This window comes from Bemisia tabaci, chromosome 8 (assembly GCF_918797505.1).
Source record: "Bemisia tabaci chromosome 8, PGI_BMITA_v3".
Taxonomy (NCBI): domain Eukaryota; kingdom Metazoa; phylum Arthropoda; class Insecta; order Hemiptera; family Aleyrodidae; genus Bemisia; species Bemisia tabaci.
The window spans coordinates 12970447-12983153 of NC_092800.1; positions in this window are offsets into that span (position 1 = coordinate 12970447).

A 12707-nucleotide genomic window follows, 5' to 3' on the forward strand; every position below is an offset into this window, starting at 1 on the left:
TGGATGGATTAAGACCGAGGAAATTGTCATCGGACATGCTGATGCCCAACAGCCTCCCCCATTCCCTCCTTCTCCTTCCACCAGGACAACTCACTCTCCGTAGAATGCGTCTACTAAAGGCAATTTTTAAGCTTGGGAGTCTCGCGGGTGGCCTACCCGCAAATATGCGGGAAAAACCAGAGGAATTAAGCATCGGCGTATCAGCGTATAAATATTCATTTGCGCGGTGCATTGTTTGGGGGATGCGCGTGTCTGGGCGCCCCCGCACGGAGACGGAACTGCACCCGACCGATAAAACAGCGACAGAGCTTTCGCCCCGTTTGAAATGCAAATGGCGCTCCACCCCCGCGCCCCGCTCGGTTCTCGTCGATGCTGCCGGCGAAAGGATTCCTTAAATCCGTCTATTCTTATTATAATTCTCTTCGCGACTCACGGAATCGCCAAGTTGCGTATTGATTCGCTGCTCGGCTCTTCGTCGCAGTTGCAAAGTAGGACGTCATGCGGCGAATTTTTGCGAGTGGATTTGGTCGACTTTTTCAACTACGGGGTCGATTATTGAAATTGATAGACAAAGCTATGGACAAAGAGGACAACAGGGATATGGGGGATCCTATTCGTGGAAGCGTGTGGTTCCAATAGACAAAAGAGGTAGGTAATAGACTATCTAACAGCAACCCACGAGAGACCCAACAGTTAGTCCATCATTTCCTCCCTTAGTCTACACACTGAAAAAAAAAAATCTCGGTGTATTTACTAAGGAAAAGGGTAAAATTACCAAGAATTCAGGGTTCTATTTGATCCCAGTTTCTTCTTGGTAAAATTACCATTTATAGGAATTGGTAATTTTACCGAGAAATCTCGGTAAAATTATTGACTTTCTCGGTAATTTTACTGGACCCCGGTAAAAACGCCAATATTTTTTATCGACTGTGGTAGAATTACCGAGATAAAATGGCAAAGTTACCGGGAATTGATTACCAATAAAAGTGGTATTCTTACCTGAAAAAACAGTAAAAATACCGGTTGTTAGGTAAGCTTACCAGTCTGTCTTGGTAAACTTACCAATATTTGGTAAAAAAAAGTGAGATGGTAAAGGTACCGACGGACCTTGGTAAAAACGCTGAGAATTTTTTTTCAGTGCGAGTGGATTTGGTCAACTTTTTCAACTAGCGGGCCGATTATTGAAATTGATGGACAAAGAAGACAACAGGGATATGGGTGCTCCTATTCGTGGAAGCGTGTGGTTCCAATAGACAAAGGAGGTAGGTAATAGACTATCTGACAGCAACCCACGAGAGACCCAACACTTAGTCCATCATTTCCTCCCTTAGTCTATAGAAACTATTAATTTCAACCAGTAAGATCGCTCCATACTCCCTATGTCTTCTTTGTCTATCACTTTGTCTATCAATTTCAATGATTAGCCTGCAGATCGGCAGGGTTGCAAACCAATGGAAAAAAACGCTCTAACGCTGTCAAGAACCAAACACAGCTGCTTGATGAATTTTGGCCAACGTTTGCACTTGTCCACTTTTCAACCCACCCCGGGGGTTGGGTCGAGAATTTTGGATGCGATCGTCATTGCTGCCATCATGAAAGCCAAATGTTTCTGGCGCACCGTCGTCTGGAGGAATTTTCATTTTTTTGTTACGGAGGTTGGCAGTCAGTTAAAAACTGTCAAAACCCCATAGTATGTAACTACACCAATGGGTTGGTTGGCAGGGGGCGTTTGCCACCCTTCGCTGCATTTTGAATTTGATCTCTTTAAAGAGTGAAGTGAAAATCGATGAATTTTAGAGACTTTCTGAAGCCTATTTAGGGTTTTGCCTACCGCTCACTATGATTTGGCTGAGATGACGCCCCTAGGGCCATCGCAAATGAGTAAAACGTCACTGCCCTGTAGTGTTACGTAATGGACCACTAGACAAGGTACGAATTTAAGCACTCAGATACATGTTTCTTTGCAGAATTTCGCGTAAAACACGATTCGCGTAACGAAAATTACTGAAACCAACTCCTAACGAAGATATTAACGTTTTTATTACACATTGCTTACGCGGATTTTGAACTGTCCGCTCACAAGAAACTCAAAGCTCTACGTGAGTCAAATCGTGCTTTAGAACGGTTTCAGCGAACTTCTCAATCAAGCGATGTTCATTTCCCACCATGTGCTGTTCAAACTATAAACAACTTGCAATAGCTGAGCTAAAGCGTCAAGATTAAGGTTGCCAGATTTTTATATCGCAGAGACTGTCATGATAACGTTTAGCGCGCGATGTGAGTCACGTAGAGCATTGAGTTTTCATGAGCGGGTGGTTTGAATTCACGCATCAAGAATCATTAAATATCTTCATAACGAGTTGATTTCGGTAATTTTCGTGGTGCGCGTCGTGTTTTACGTGAAATTCTGGTCAAATAACATGTATTAGAATGCTTAAATTCGTACCTTGTCTATTGGTCCATTCAGGGATGACCCGAAATACTAGGACGGCCCGTAAGCACATGACGAATTGATTTCCCGGACGAGGGACAATGCGACTCGGAGCAGATCGAGAATTAGCGAGTGTCAAAAAGGCTGGGGCGGCGGGGCGGGGTGGAGGTGGTGATGGGGATCATTTGTATTGGAGCATTTGAGCCGGATCCAAGGATAACACCGCAGCTCCGCGGCAGGGCTTCCACACTCGCGCCAGATAGTCCGCTTAAATTATCTGAAAATATGGTTGACCCGGGGGAATAATTCTGACGTGCTAAGAAAGAAAAACGTATGAGCCTTTAGAGAATGCCAAATTTCTTTTACGAAATAACGATTTTTTTGTAGAAAATTTGTAAATATTTTATTTTGAATATCTCAGATAATTTTTTTCATAAGTTGATCTAATATGCCAGAAAATTTTTAGAGAGGCTTTTCAGAACTTTACTTAAAAATCGTATATTTTCTGAGAGAAAATCTGGCAATATTCGAATGTTCATACGGCGTTATTCCTCAGTACGGTAGAATTATATGTTTGGTTTTTCTTGAGCTTATTTTCTCCAAGAGATCCACGAGAATCCTGTGGACAGCTTTTCTCCAAAATTTCCCGAAATGGGTCTGCCACACTCAAAAGATAAGCTAGCTGAGAGGATTAATAGTGATTAAATCGCAAAATCACCTCATAAACTCAAATTTGACTGAAAACTAAATCAAGTCAACCTCAAACCTTATCGACCCTTTTTAAATGCGATTTAATGTGATTTGATGATTTTATGACAATGAAGTCAGAGAAAGCATAACTGGCGCGAAGAGAACACGGAAAATACGCGTACTTTTTCGCCTTCAATTTTTGCGGTAGGCCAGAAATTATCGTCCGAGCTGCAATGGTAATTTAGTCGAGAATGTGTAAGTGTTTTGCGACTTGACTGTGAATCGTGACTTGTTACAATGCTCTCTCTAATTTCCTATTCAAGTCTCTATAAATGACAAGAAATGTCGTGTAATATAAATCAAATAATTTACACCTGCAACACAAACTGGCCAAAAATTAGTCCGAAAATGCCCAAAAATGTGTCCATAATTTTAGCTTCAAAAAATGTAATGTGCTCAAGGATGGTCTCATTGGAAGGAATTTTGCGTTATATTCTCATTGTTGTAAGATCCTGGCTCTGTTTTATGACGAAGGTGATATTAGAAGTCCAAAGTTGAGTCTCCTATGAAAAGAGCGAAAGATAGCTCTGAGTTTCTGATGCATTTTGAACCTAAAAAAACCTTTGTGGCCACCTGTGTTTCAGAAACTATATAATGATTCATTTTTTTCGTATCATGCAAGAGGCATGAACTTAATATGAGTTTCTGCTGGGCAAGATGTGCAGACAACTTGCCCAAGGCACAAATTCTCGTGTAAGTAACTATCTGTCTTACGGAGGATGACCTCTGGTCTACCTTGAAAATTGAAGGCGAAATAGAAGTCTGGGTATTCTACATGCACTCTTTGAGTCAATTTTGTTCTTTCTAAATTTTCTGTCAGAAAAACACCTCTGATTCTCATACGCATGAGGGAATCAGGCTGGTTGTGCGTTACCTTGTTACCATTTTGAGCTCAATTCGAGATAAACGCGGAAGTGCCTTTTTCAGATCATTTTTCTCAGAAGATCCATAAGGGTTTGATTCTCTCATTTGATTTCCAAACAACTCGACGTTCCCTCCCTCCTCCGAGTCGAAAGGTAATCGATCGAATAAATGTAACTCAAAATTTGATTCGAAGAAAAGCAATTGCTTTCCCAGCTCATACACTGAAAAAAAATTCTCGGCGTTTTTACCAAGGTCCGTTGGTACCTTTACCATCTCACTTTTTTTTACCAATTATTGGTGATTTTACCAAGAAAGACTAGTAAACTTACCTAAAAACCGGTATTTTTCCTGTTTTTTTCAGGTAAGAATACCACTTTTATTGGTAATCGATTCCCGGTAACTTTGCCATTTTATCTTGGTAATTCTACCATAGTCGATAAAAAATATTGGCGTTTTTACCAAGGTCCGAGATCCCCCCCCTAAAAAAAACTGAAAAAAAATCCCCCCCTTAAAAAAAACGGGGGGGGGGGGGGGCCCCCTTAAAAATTGCTCTTGTAATTACCGAGAACGTTTAATAATTTTACCGATACCATTACCATTACCATACCCGAATAAAATTACCAATCCAATAAATGGTAATTTTACCAAGAAAAAACTGGGATCAAATAGAACCCTGAATTCTTGGTAATTTTACCCTTTTCTTAGTAAATACACCGAAATTTTTTTTCAGTGCGCAGAAAACGCCTCGAATGCGGATTTTAGTTGGCGGCGGCAACGGCGGGCGTTAATAGGCCTGCTTGATATCTCGCGGAGCTTGCCAAAATACACAAGGATTAAAAAACTCGGCTCTTAAAGTTCTAACTCGCATCTCATTTCATTTAGCGCTCGGCACGTCCTCGTCAACTACGGACATCAAATAGACGTATTTATGTTAAAAGGAACTATGTGCGTAGGGTTTGCGTGAGACATAGTTCCTTTTAGCATAAATACGTTCAATGCGGCGCGCCGGCCCGTCACCGGCCATGCATCGGGGCTTCTTAATAACGCGAATCGAAAAATGCGCCCCGGACGGCGGTGGGGGCCCTTTCGCACCCCCCCCCCCCCCCTCGCGTCATGCGTGCGACGCAGGCTGTCACGACACAGGATGAGCTCAAAATTACTGACAATGACCTGGCGGTGATAACTGTTAAGTTTCAACTGAAAGATAACGAAATGAAAGGAGAATAAAGAAATAGAGGAAGAAAAAGGAGGAGAAAAAAAAATAAAAATGCATGAAGTACGGAATCGTTTAAGAGATCGTGTCTTATCTAAATAGTATATCGAGGTGAAAACTGCTGTACTTGTTTCTGGATTGTAATTTTTCAATATCTCATTTGTTGTTTTACTTTTTTAGAGGAAATTTTGAGAAACCCCTGTTGAAATACATGAAGAAGAAGCATACAATGATATATTTGCGTGCATGAGAAAAGAATTAAAAAAAAAGGCCCTCCAATCCTCCATCTCATATCTTTAAACAGTATAAAAAGCATTAGATGCGGTAACGCTTTCAGTAATAAAATAGTTCTTCTTTTTTTTTCAAAATGTAGAGTAATCTTACTTTTTTAAACACCGAAAAAAAGTGTTAGGGGCTATTTCCTGAAAGTATCCCGATTTTGTGGATGGTATGAATATTTACAATTAATTATGGTAGTACTGCAACTCATAGTCGGGACAGTAACGCAACATTTGGGTTAGTAACCTCATGTACTTGGATACTACCTTAATTAATTGGGTTACTACCATAATTAATCGGAAATGCCCACACCATCCAATAACCCCCACCTCTTTTTCCGTAAAGAAATTACCTGCTAAAATATTTTGTAATTTTTCGAGACTTTATTTGAAATAAACAAGAAAGATTTTTATCCGGAGAATCTCTGCCATAAAAGATTGCAGTGGTGGTTAGGTGTTGCAGAGCGCCCTAATGCTCTGTAAAAGTGACTTATACATACATGAATTGCTTTTAATAAACCTCAAAATTTTCTCTTCCAGCATACCTCAGATTATGATTGTTAATACACTTGAACTCATTGTCACTGCAAACATATTTATTTTTTGACGTGTTGACTTTCCGAGCCACCCTATATCTCTCCATTACGGATCAACGCCGAAAAGATGTTTTAACCGATGATTAGTGGCGGCATCGTCTGCACAGCGTTTATCTGACTGAGCACCATCATGGACTCATGTTCGAAACAACGCAAGTGTGGATGGCAATTCGTGGCAGAAATGCCGTTTTTGAAATGAGCTAAAAATATTTGGCTCTTTTATAACAAACGCTCCTCTTTTGAGGGTATCCGCTCCCGACTTATATAGACAAAATGCGTGCCTTCTTTTGCCTATTTCCCTATTTACACGTCATATCTCAACTCTCTTATATGCACCACCAAGTAACTTCATTTGTGCATGAATTGAGGTTATAATGGACGCACCTATATGATTGAAGATCTATGCAAATAGGTGAATCATGAGGTCTTGGAAAATCATCACTAATTTTTGTAATCATTGACTGTTTATCCAAAAAAAAGAAAAAAAAGAAAAAAAAATCGTGAATTGCAAAGGAAAAAAACTAATAATTTTTAACGGTTGACACGGTAAATCCTTTTTTATGTTCAAATTGATAAAATAGAAAACTCTCTTTTTCTTATACTTTATTTTTCCTCATTTATAGATATGGATCATCCTCCACTTCCGAAAATTTTTCATTATACTCTTTTTTTTTGTAGATTTAAAAGATTTTTCGTAAAAGGTTTACAAGATTCTTTCAAGATGTCAATGTAACATACATTTAGCATTATTTGTAAGCAACATTTTGAAGCCAATTTTCACAGCTTAGTTTTTAAGTATAGCTGATTACGACGCAAAAAAGAAACGATAAGTGTTTCTTTTGCTAAATTGTATTTAAAAGTTTTTTAAGTAAAAATGTAACAGTTAATGCGAGTGACGCTAACTGGGTAGCATAGTTTTTACTCCGGATGCGCTATGATAAGATTTGGTGAATTAAACAATTTTATTTAAAAGTTTTTTTAGTAAAAATTTAACAGTTAATGCCAGTGACGCATACTGGATAACACAGTTTTCACTCCGGATGCTGTGATAAGATTTGGCCGTGCAGTCGAATAACAAGATATCTTTTCGGGTCACGTCTTGGGGTTTCTCCCGATGCCTCTATTCTTGATGTTTTTGTGAAACATATAAAAGAAAAGCCGTTGACTTGAATTTTAGTCTGCGTGTCCGTTAGTTTCGAGCCAGCCGTCACGAGCCATTGCAAGATGGATAGACGCATTTTTCTATTTTCTCTCGTGATTCTCGCGATCGCGTCCTTTGCTCAAGCCGAATGTCCGATTCGAAATTTCGTCAAAGAAATGCTTTGTACCAGAGAAGAGAGTGATATTAATGCAGCTGTGTGTGCGGGTGATCCTAATGAGTATTGGAAGTATTTTGTAGAAATGCAGGAGAATCCACAAGACATCTCCAAAAGGAGCGGATTCTCAACTGATTGGAGGGGGAGGATCGTAAAAGTGTTCATCTTTGGTCAAGAAAGTGACTTTGAGGAAACCCATGGTAATACCCGTGGCATTGTGTGTCAGTCGTCTAGAATTCTGCATATTTACTCATGCACACTTCAAGAGGTATTTTGGAGTTGCAGAAAAGTGGGATCTGGACATGTGGGTATGGGTTCCTTCGGAAGCGGCGAACAGTTTTTTCTGGACTTACATGATGTTCAATATGAAGAGTCTGCTCTTTATGATTTGAAGAGGTAAAAATGTGTTTATTCCATTTATATATATATAATGCTTTTTAACGTTACTTTGCATTGTTTTCTGAAGAAAATAGTACATTCGTATTTTTCTTCTATGTATTTAAATGTTTCAACTTTAATTTTTCACAAATGCAATGTGCAGTTTGGTTTTAAGTTTCGTCTAGCCTACAAATAAAATTATGATTTGCAACGTTGAAACATTTTTTTCTTTATTTAACTCAAATTTATAATGTAATCATTGCATTATTTAAAAAAAAAATCTATGAGAGTGACCTAGGAGGAAAATAAACATTTTCCCTTAATCCGCAAGGTATATGCTAGGTTTGTACTAATTTTTGGACATCTAGCGTCAAATCCGTGTTGCTGGCAAAAATATCAAAAATATACGGCGGAAATGCCAAAAAATCCGGAAAAATCTCGATGTTTAGGCTCTGTGCGCGCCGGGTTAATTTTTTTTTTTTTTTTAAAAAAAATCCTGTTGGCTATACCGTGTTGTTTTATCACATCGAACCATTTAAGACCGTGCAACATTTAGTTTTATCGATTAGTCTTCGTAGGCCTCAAAGGGCTATCTGGGATCTAAAAAAATGGCATACCTTGCATGTAGAATGACTTAGAAGGTGACAGAAAATAAAACCCTAGTTGCTTGCATCACCGAGATTATACGCAAATAAGAGGCCATTCATAAAATGCGTAAAACTAAATCTCGAATTTTTCGACACCTTCCACCTTGTGACGCTTTCGTGATCGTGACGTAGGTTTCTATCCTTTAATGTCATATATAAAAACAAAATAACGCTATCCTCGCCCCCTCCCTCTTAAGCGTTACGTAGTATATAAAAGACCCTATACATAGTTAGAAGTATTTTTTTTCATTTTTGAAATAAAGTCTGTGCGTTATATTCGAAAAAAACCTTTTCAACACAGACCTCTACTGTATGGCAAGGTTCGCAACAAGCGCTACAGGTGATAACCGTCAAAAGTCGGCAACAGACCCCCCTCTCCCTCATTCTGTCCAGAGTAATTTCTAATTCTCTGCATGAATCCTGGGTATCTTCCTCATGCTTAGTGTCAAGTGCGTGACTTTGCATCCACCTGCAACGCATCCACCCATATGTACGAACTTCCTAATGTAACCTAACCTAATCTAACCTAACCTAACCTAACCTAACTGAACGGCTGGGTGGATGCATCGCAGGTGGATGCAACGTCCTGAGCCCCTCAGTGTCCATACTCTCCTTCTAGAGACCCCCCTCCCCACTCTATCAAGTGGGCTATCATTAGGAGTTGGGATATCTCTTAATCATAGGTGTACAAGTGTACAAAGATGTTTCTTTTACACAACCGCCCAAATCCAATCCATTTTCCACCCGATAGAGAGCGCTTTGCTCCTGTGGTAAGGAAGAACGCCGTATGAACGAACATTCGAGAGTTGCCAAATCTCCCCGAATAAAGCATGTGTTTTAGAATGAAGTTAAGAATATTTTTCCTTGATATTATCAAGAATTTTAGGTGAAATTGCGAGCAAAATTACCTGAAAAATTGGAGGAAAAATATTCACCAATTTTCTCGACACTTCTTGATTTACCAAGGGGAATTTAGCAACGCCTGAAGGCTCATGCGGCGTTCTTCCTTAGCATGGCAGTTTGGTGCCCCGTCTTGTTGGTGCCTTCCAGCTCGCAGCTTATTAATCTAAACGCCGCCGATCTAAATTTGTTTACTGGGTAAACACCATAAAAGTGATTGGATCAGATCATGTTTGAATAATCAGCGGTTTTACACGTGAAAGTTACACAATACTCGACCTATTAGTAAACAGAGCCCGAGAGCAAGAGAGGGAGGGTGTGTGTGTGTGTGTGTGTGTACACCGTGCCACAAAAGAAACGCAACGCTGCTCAACAAACAAACGGCCGTAATCCTCAAACCGCGAATAAAGACGCCTGGGTGGGTAGGCACACCGCACGACACGATTGAAAAGAAAGTGTTAAATTGTCAATTATTATATTAAACCAAACATGAAACAGGCTCCGACAAGGAGACCACATTGCGGCAAAAAAACGCGGATCTGCATAAGGGTTTATTGAGAGTTAGGAGGTTTATGCGTCGGGAGGCAGGGGAGGCAGATGTTGCGGAGGATAAGCTAAATTGGGTTTTGATTGCCGCACCCCCCTTTCCGAGGGATGCTCGGTTGCGCAAGATAACCCTCCCCCTCGCTTGCATCCCTCCGCCGGGGGAAAAAAACGGGATGCAGTCGTTGGATCTCCCACAAAGGGGCTGCTACAAAACGGTTTTGTAACTGTGCACGGGAGTTCATAATAAAATTAAGTCCTGCGCCTCATCGCGACGACAGCCAGACTTGAGCCGGTGGTTCTCAAATTGAAGACACTTGAATCTTCACCGCACGCAAATTTTCAGACCAAGTGAGGGGCTTGGAGGGCAAGCAGCATGAGTGCAGTTTTTGAAATAATCGAGATATTAATGAATTCGAGTAAAACTAGTCTTAATGCATGTTCTGTGATAAATTCGCTCCCAAAAATTCCAAATTTAAAATTTTAAGCATCAAAAAGTCAGTTTGAACTTTCTTTCCGCCATAAGGATTCAGCTAATTTCGAAACTTCTAACACGTATTTCTCAAAATAGCAAAAACTGCACTCATGCTTCTTGTCTTCCAAGCCCCTCAAGTCATCCTGTCATCGTACATCTAAGCTCTCTGACTCCTTAAATATTCATTTTTTGTCATTATTCGCTATGAAAAGCTATTGCGGACTGATTATTGAAATAGATTGACAAAGTGATGGACAAAGAAGACAAAGAATCGTATTGATGTAAGCAGGAGGTTGCAATGGAAAAGGAGACAAGTAATAGATTAACTATGAAGGCAACCAACGAGAAACCATATAGCTAGTTCCGAACTCTCCCCTCACACTGAAAAAAAATTCTCGGCGTTTTTACCAAGGTCCGTTGGTACCTTTACCATCTCACTTTGTTTACCAATTATTGGTAATTTTACCAAGACAGACTGGTAAGCTTACCTAAAAACCGGTATATTTACTGTTTTTTTCAGGTAAGAATACCACTTTTATTGGTAATCAATTCCCGGGAACTTTCCCATTTTATCTCGGTAATTCTACCACAGTCGATAAAAAATATTGGCGTTTTTACCAAGGTCCAGTAAAATTACCGAGAAAGTTCAACAATTTTACCGAGATTTCTCGGTAAAATTACCAATTCCATAAATGGTAATTTTACCAAGAAAAAACTGGGATCAAATAGAACCCTGAATTCTTGGTAATTTTACCCTTTTCTTAGTAAATACACCGAGATTTTTTTTTCAGTGCAGTCTATGACAACCAAATGGGAGTGCTCCATTTTCTCTTTGTCTATCGCATTTGTCTTTCAATTCCAATAATCAGCCTTCTGGACTGATCTCCATGATTTTTGCGACAATTGGCAGGTATCAATCTCAAAACGAGTCTGATTTTTAAAAGTTTTGACGTCTGACCCAGAAAATGATTTTTATAGGGTGCAAAATATTCTAGGGTCCGGCATTCTCGTGGCCAGAGGGTGTAACCCTTACTTTTTATCACCAACGACGAGAAACGACTGAAACTGATTTATTTTAGGGGATGGGGGCAACGATTGGCGGATGTCGAAGATCAGGAGTCGGATTTTTTCAATGACTTAGATTGTTGGTTAAATTTCGAAATTATTTGCAAATTTGAGCCTCATTGATCATCATATTTTTTCGATACAATAGTAAATGGAGTATGTATATGAGAATTACAGATTTCTGAGTGTTGTGACATACCTAAATCCCACGTAAGAATGACAAAAAAAATGCGAACCACTGAATTGATAAGTGTAAAGCTCATACGGATACCTGTGCTATATGTATTTGCTTCTTTAGAGTTTTTGTTCTGAGGGATACAATGCACTACCGCATTCTTTACATCCCCTTCGGAAAGTTAAGCTACCGTAGCGCATTATCCCTTTAAGTAAAGATATCTCGGAGCACCCGTTTTTTACTCATTACATGAGCCACACTCATCTGAGGATAAAGTGCATTTTACATTCCTCCTGTTTTTCAGAGTGATTATATCCTGAGTTTACCTCCCTCGAAGATCGGACCACCTAGATCACAGATTTTTTAGACATTGGACTTAAGTTTTCATTTGTCTTTTTTCTTCAGAAACACACTTAAGGTGATTCGATGGACGCCATATTTTGTGTCAGAACGGCATGCGATATATCGCATCAATTGATTCCGTTTTTTCAGCTACTCGTCATTTTTCTCCAATTTTGAGATCGCAATTCTGTTGTCAGGAGACTAAAGCGCTCACTTACCAATTTTAACAAAGAAATTCAACGTAATAAAGGCGTGGTTTTTTTAGAGAGAAAATATCGCACTCGATACTGATATCGAAACTGCACTCGAATGCGATATTTTCTCTCTAAAAAAACCACGCCTTTATTACGTTGAATTTCTTTGTTAAAATTATTGGTAAGTGAGTGCTTTAGTCTCCTGACGACAGAATTGCGATCTCAAAATTGGAGAAAAATGACGAGTAGCTGAAAAAATGGAACCAATTGATGCGATATATCGCATGCCGTTCTGACGCAAAATATGACGTCCATCGAATCACCTTAAAATTCGAGGAATGATCATCTACGTGCCCTCGTAATATCGGTATATGGCACTTGTTTTTGAAATAGATCTGATACTGATTTCAGTGCCAATTGAACCAATACTTCAGTCAGTGTCGCAAAAGAAGGAGAAATACCCACACCCTTCTTTTTTTCCCTTTTTTCTTTCTTTTAAAGATAAGTAACCAAGATACTTCCTCCGAATTTCCCGTGAAT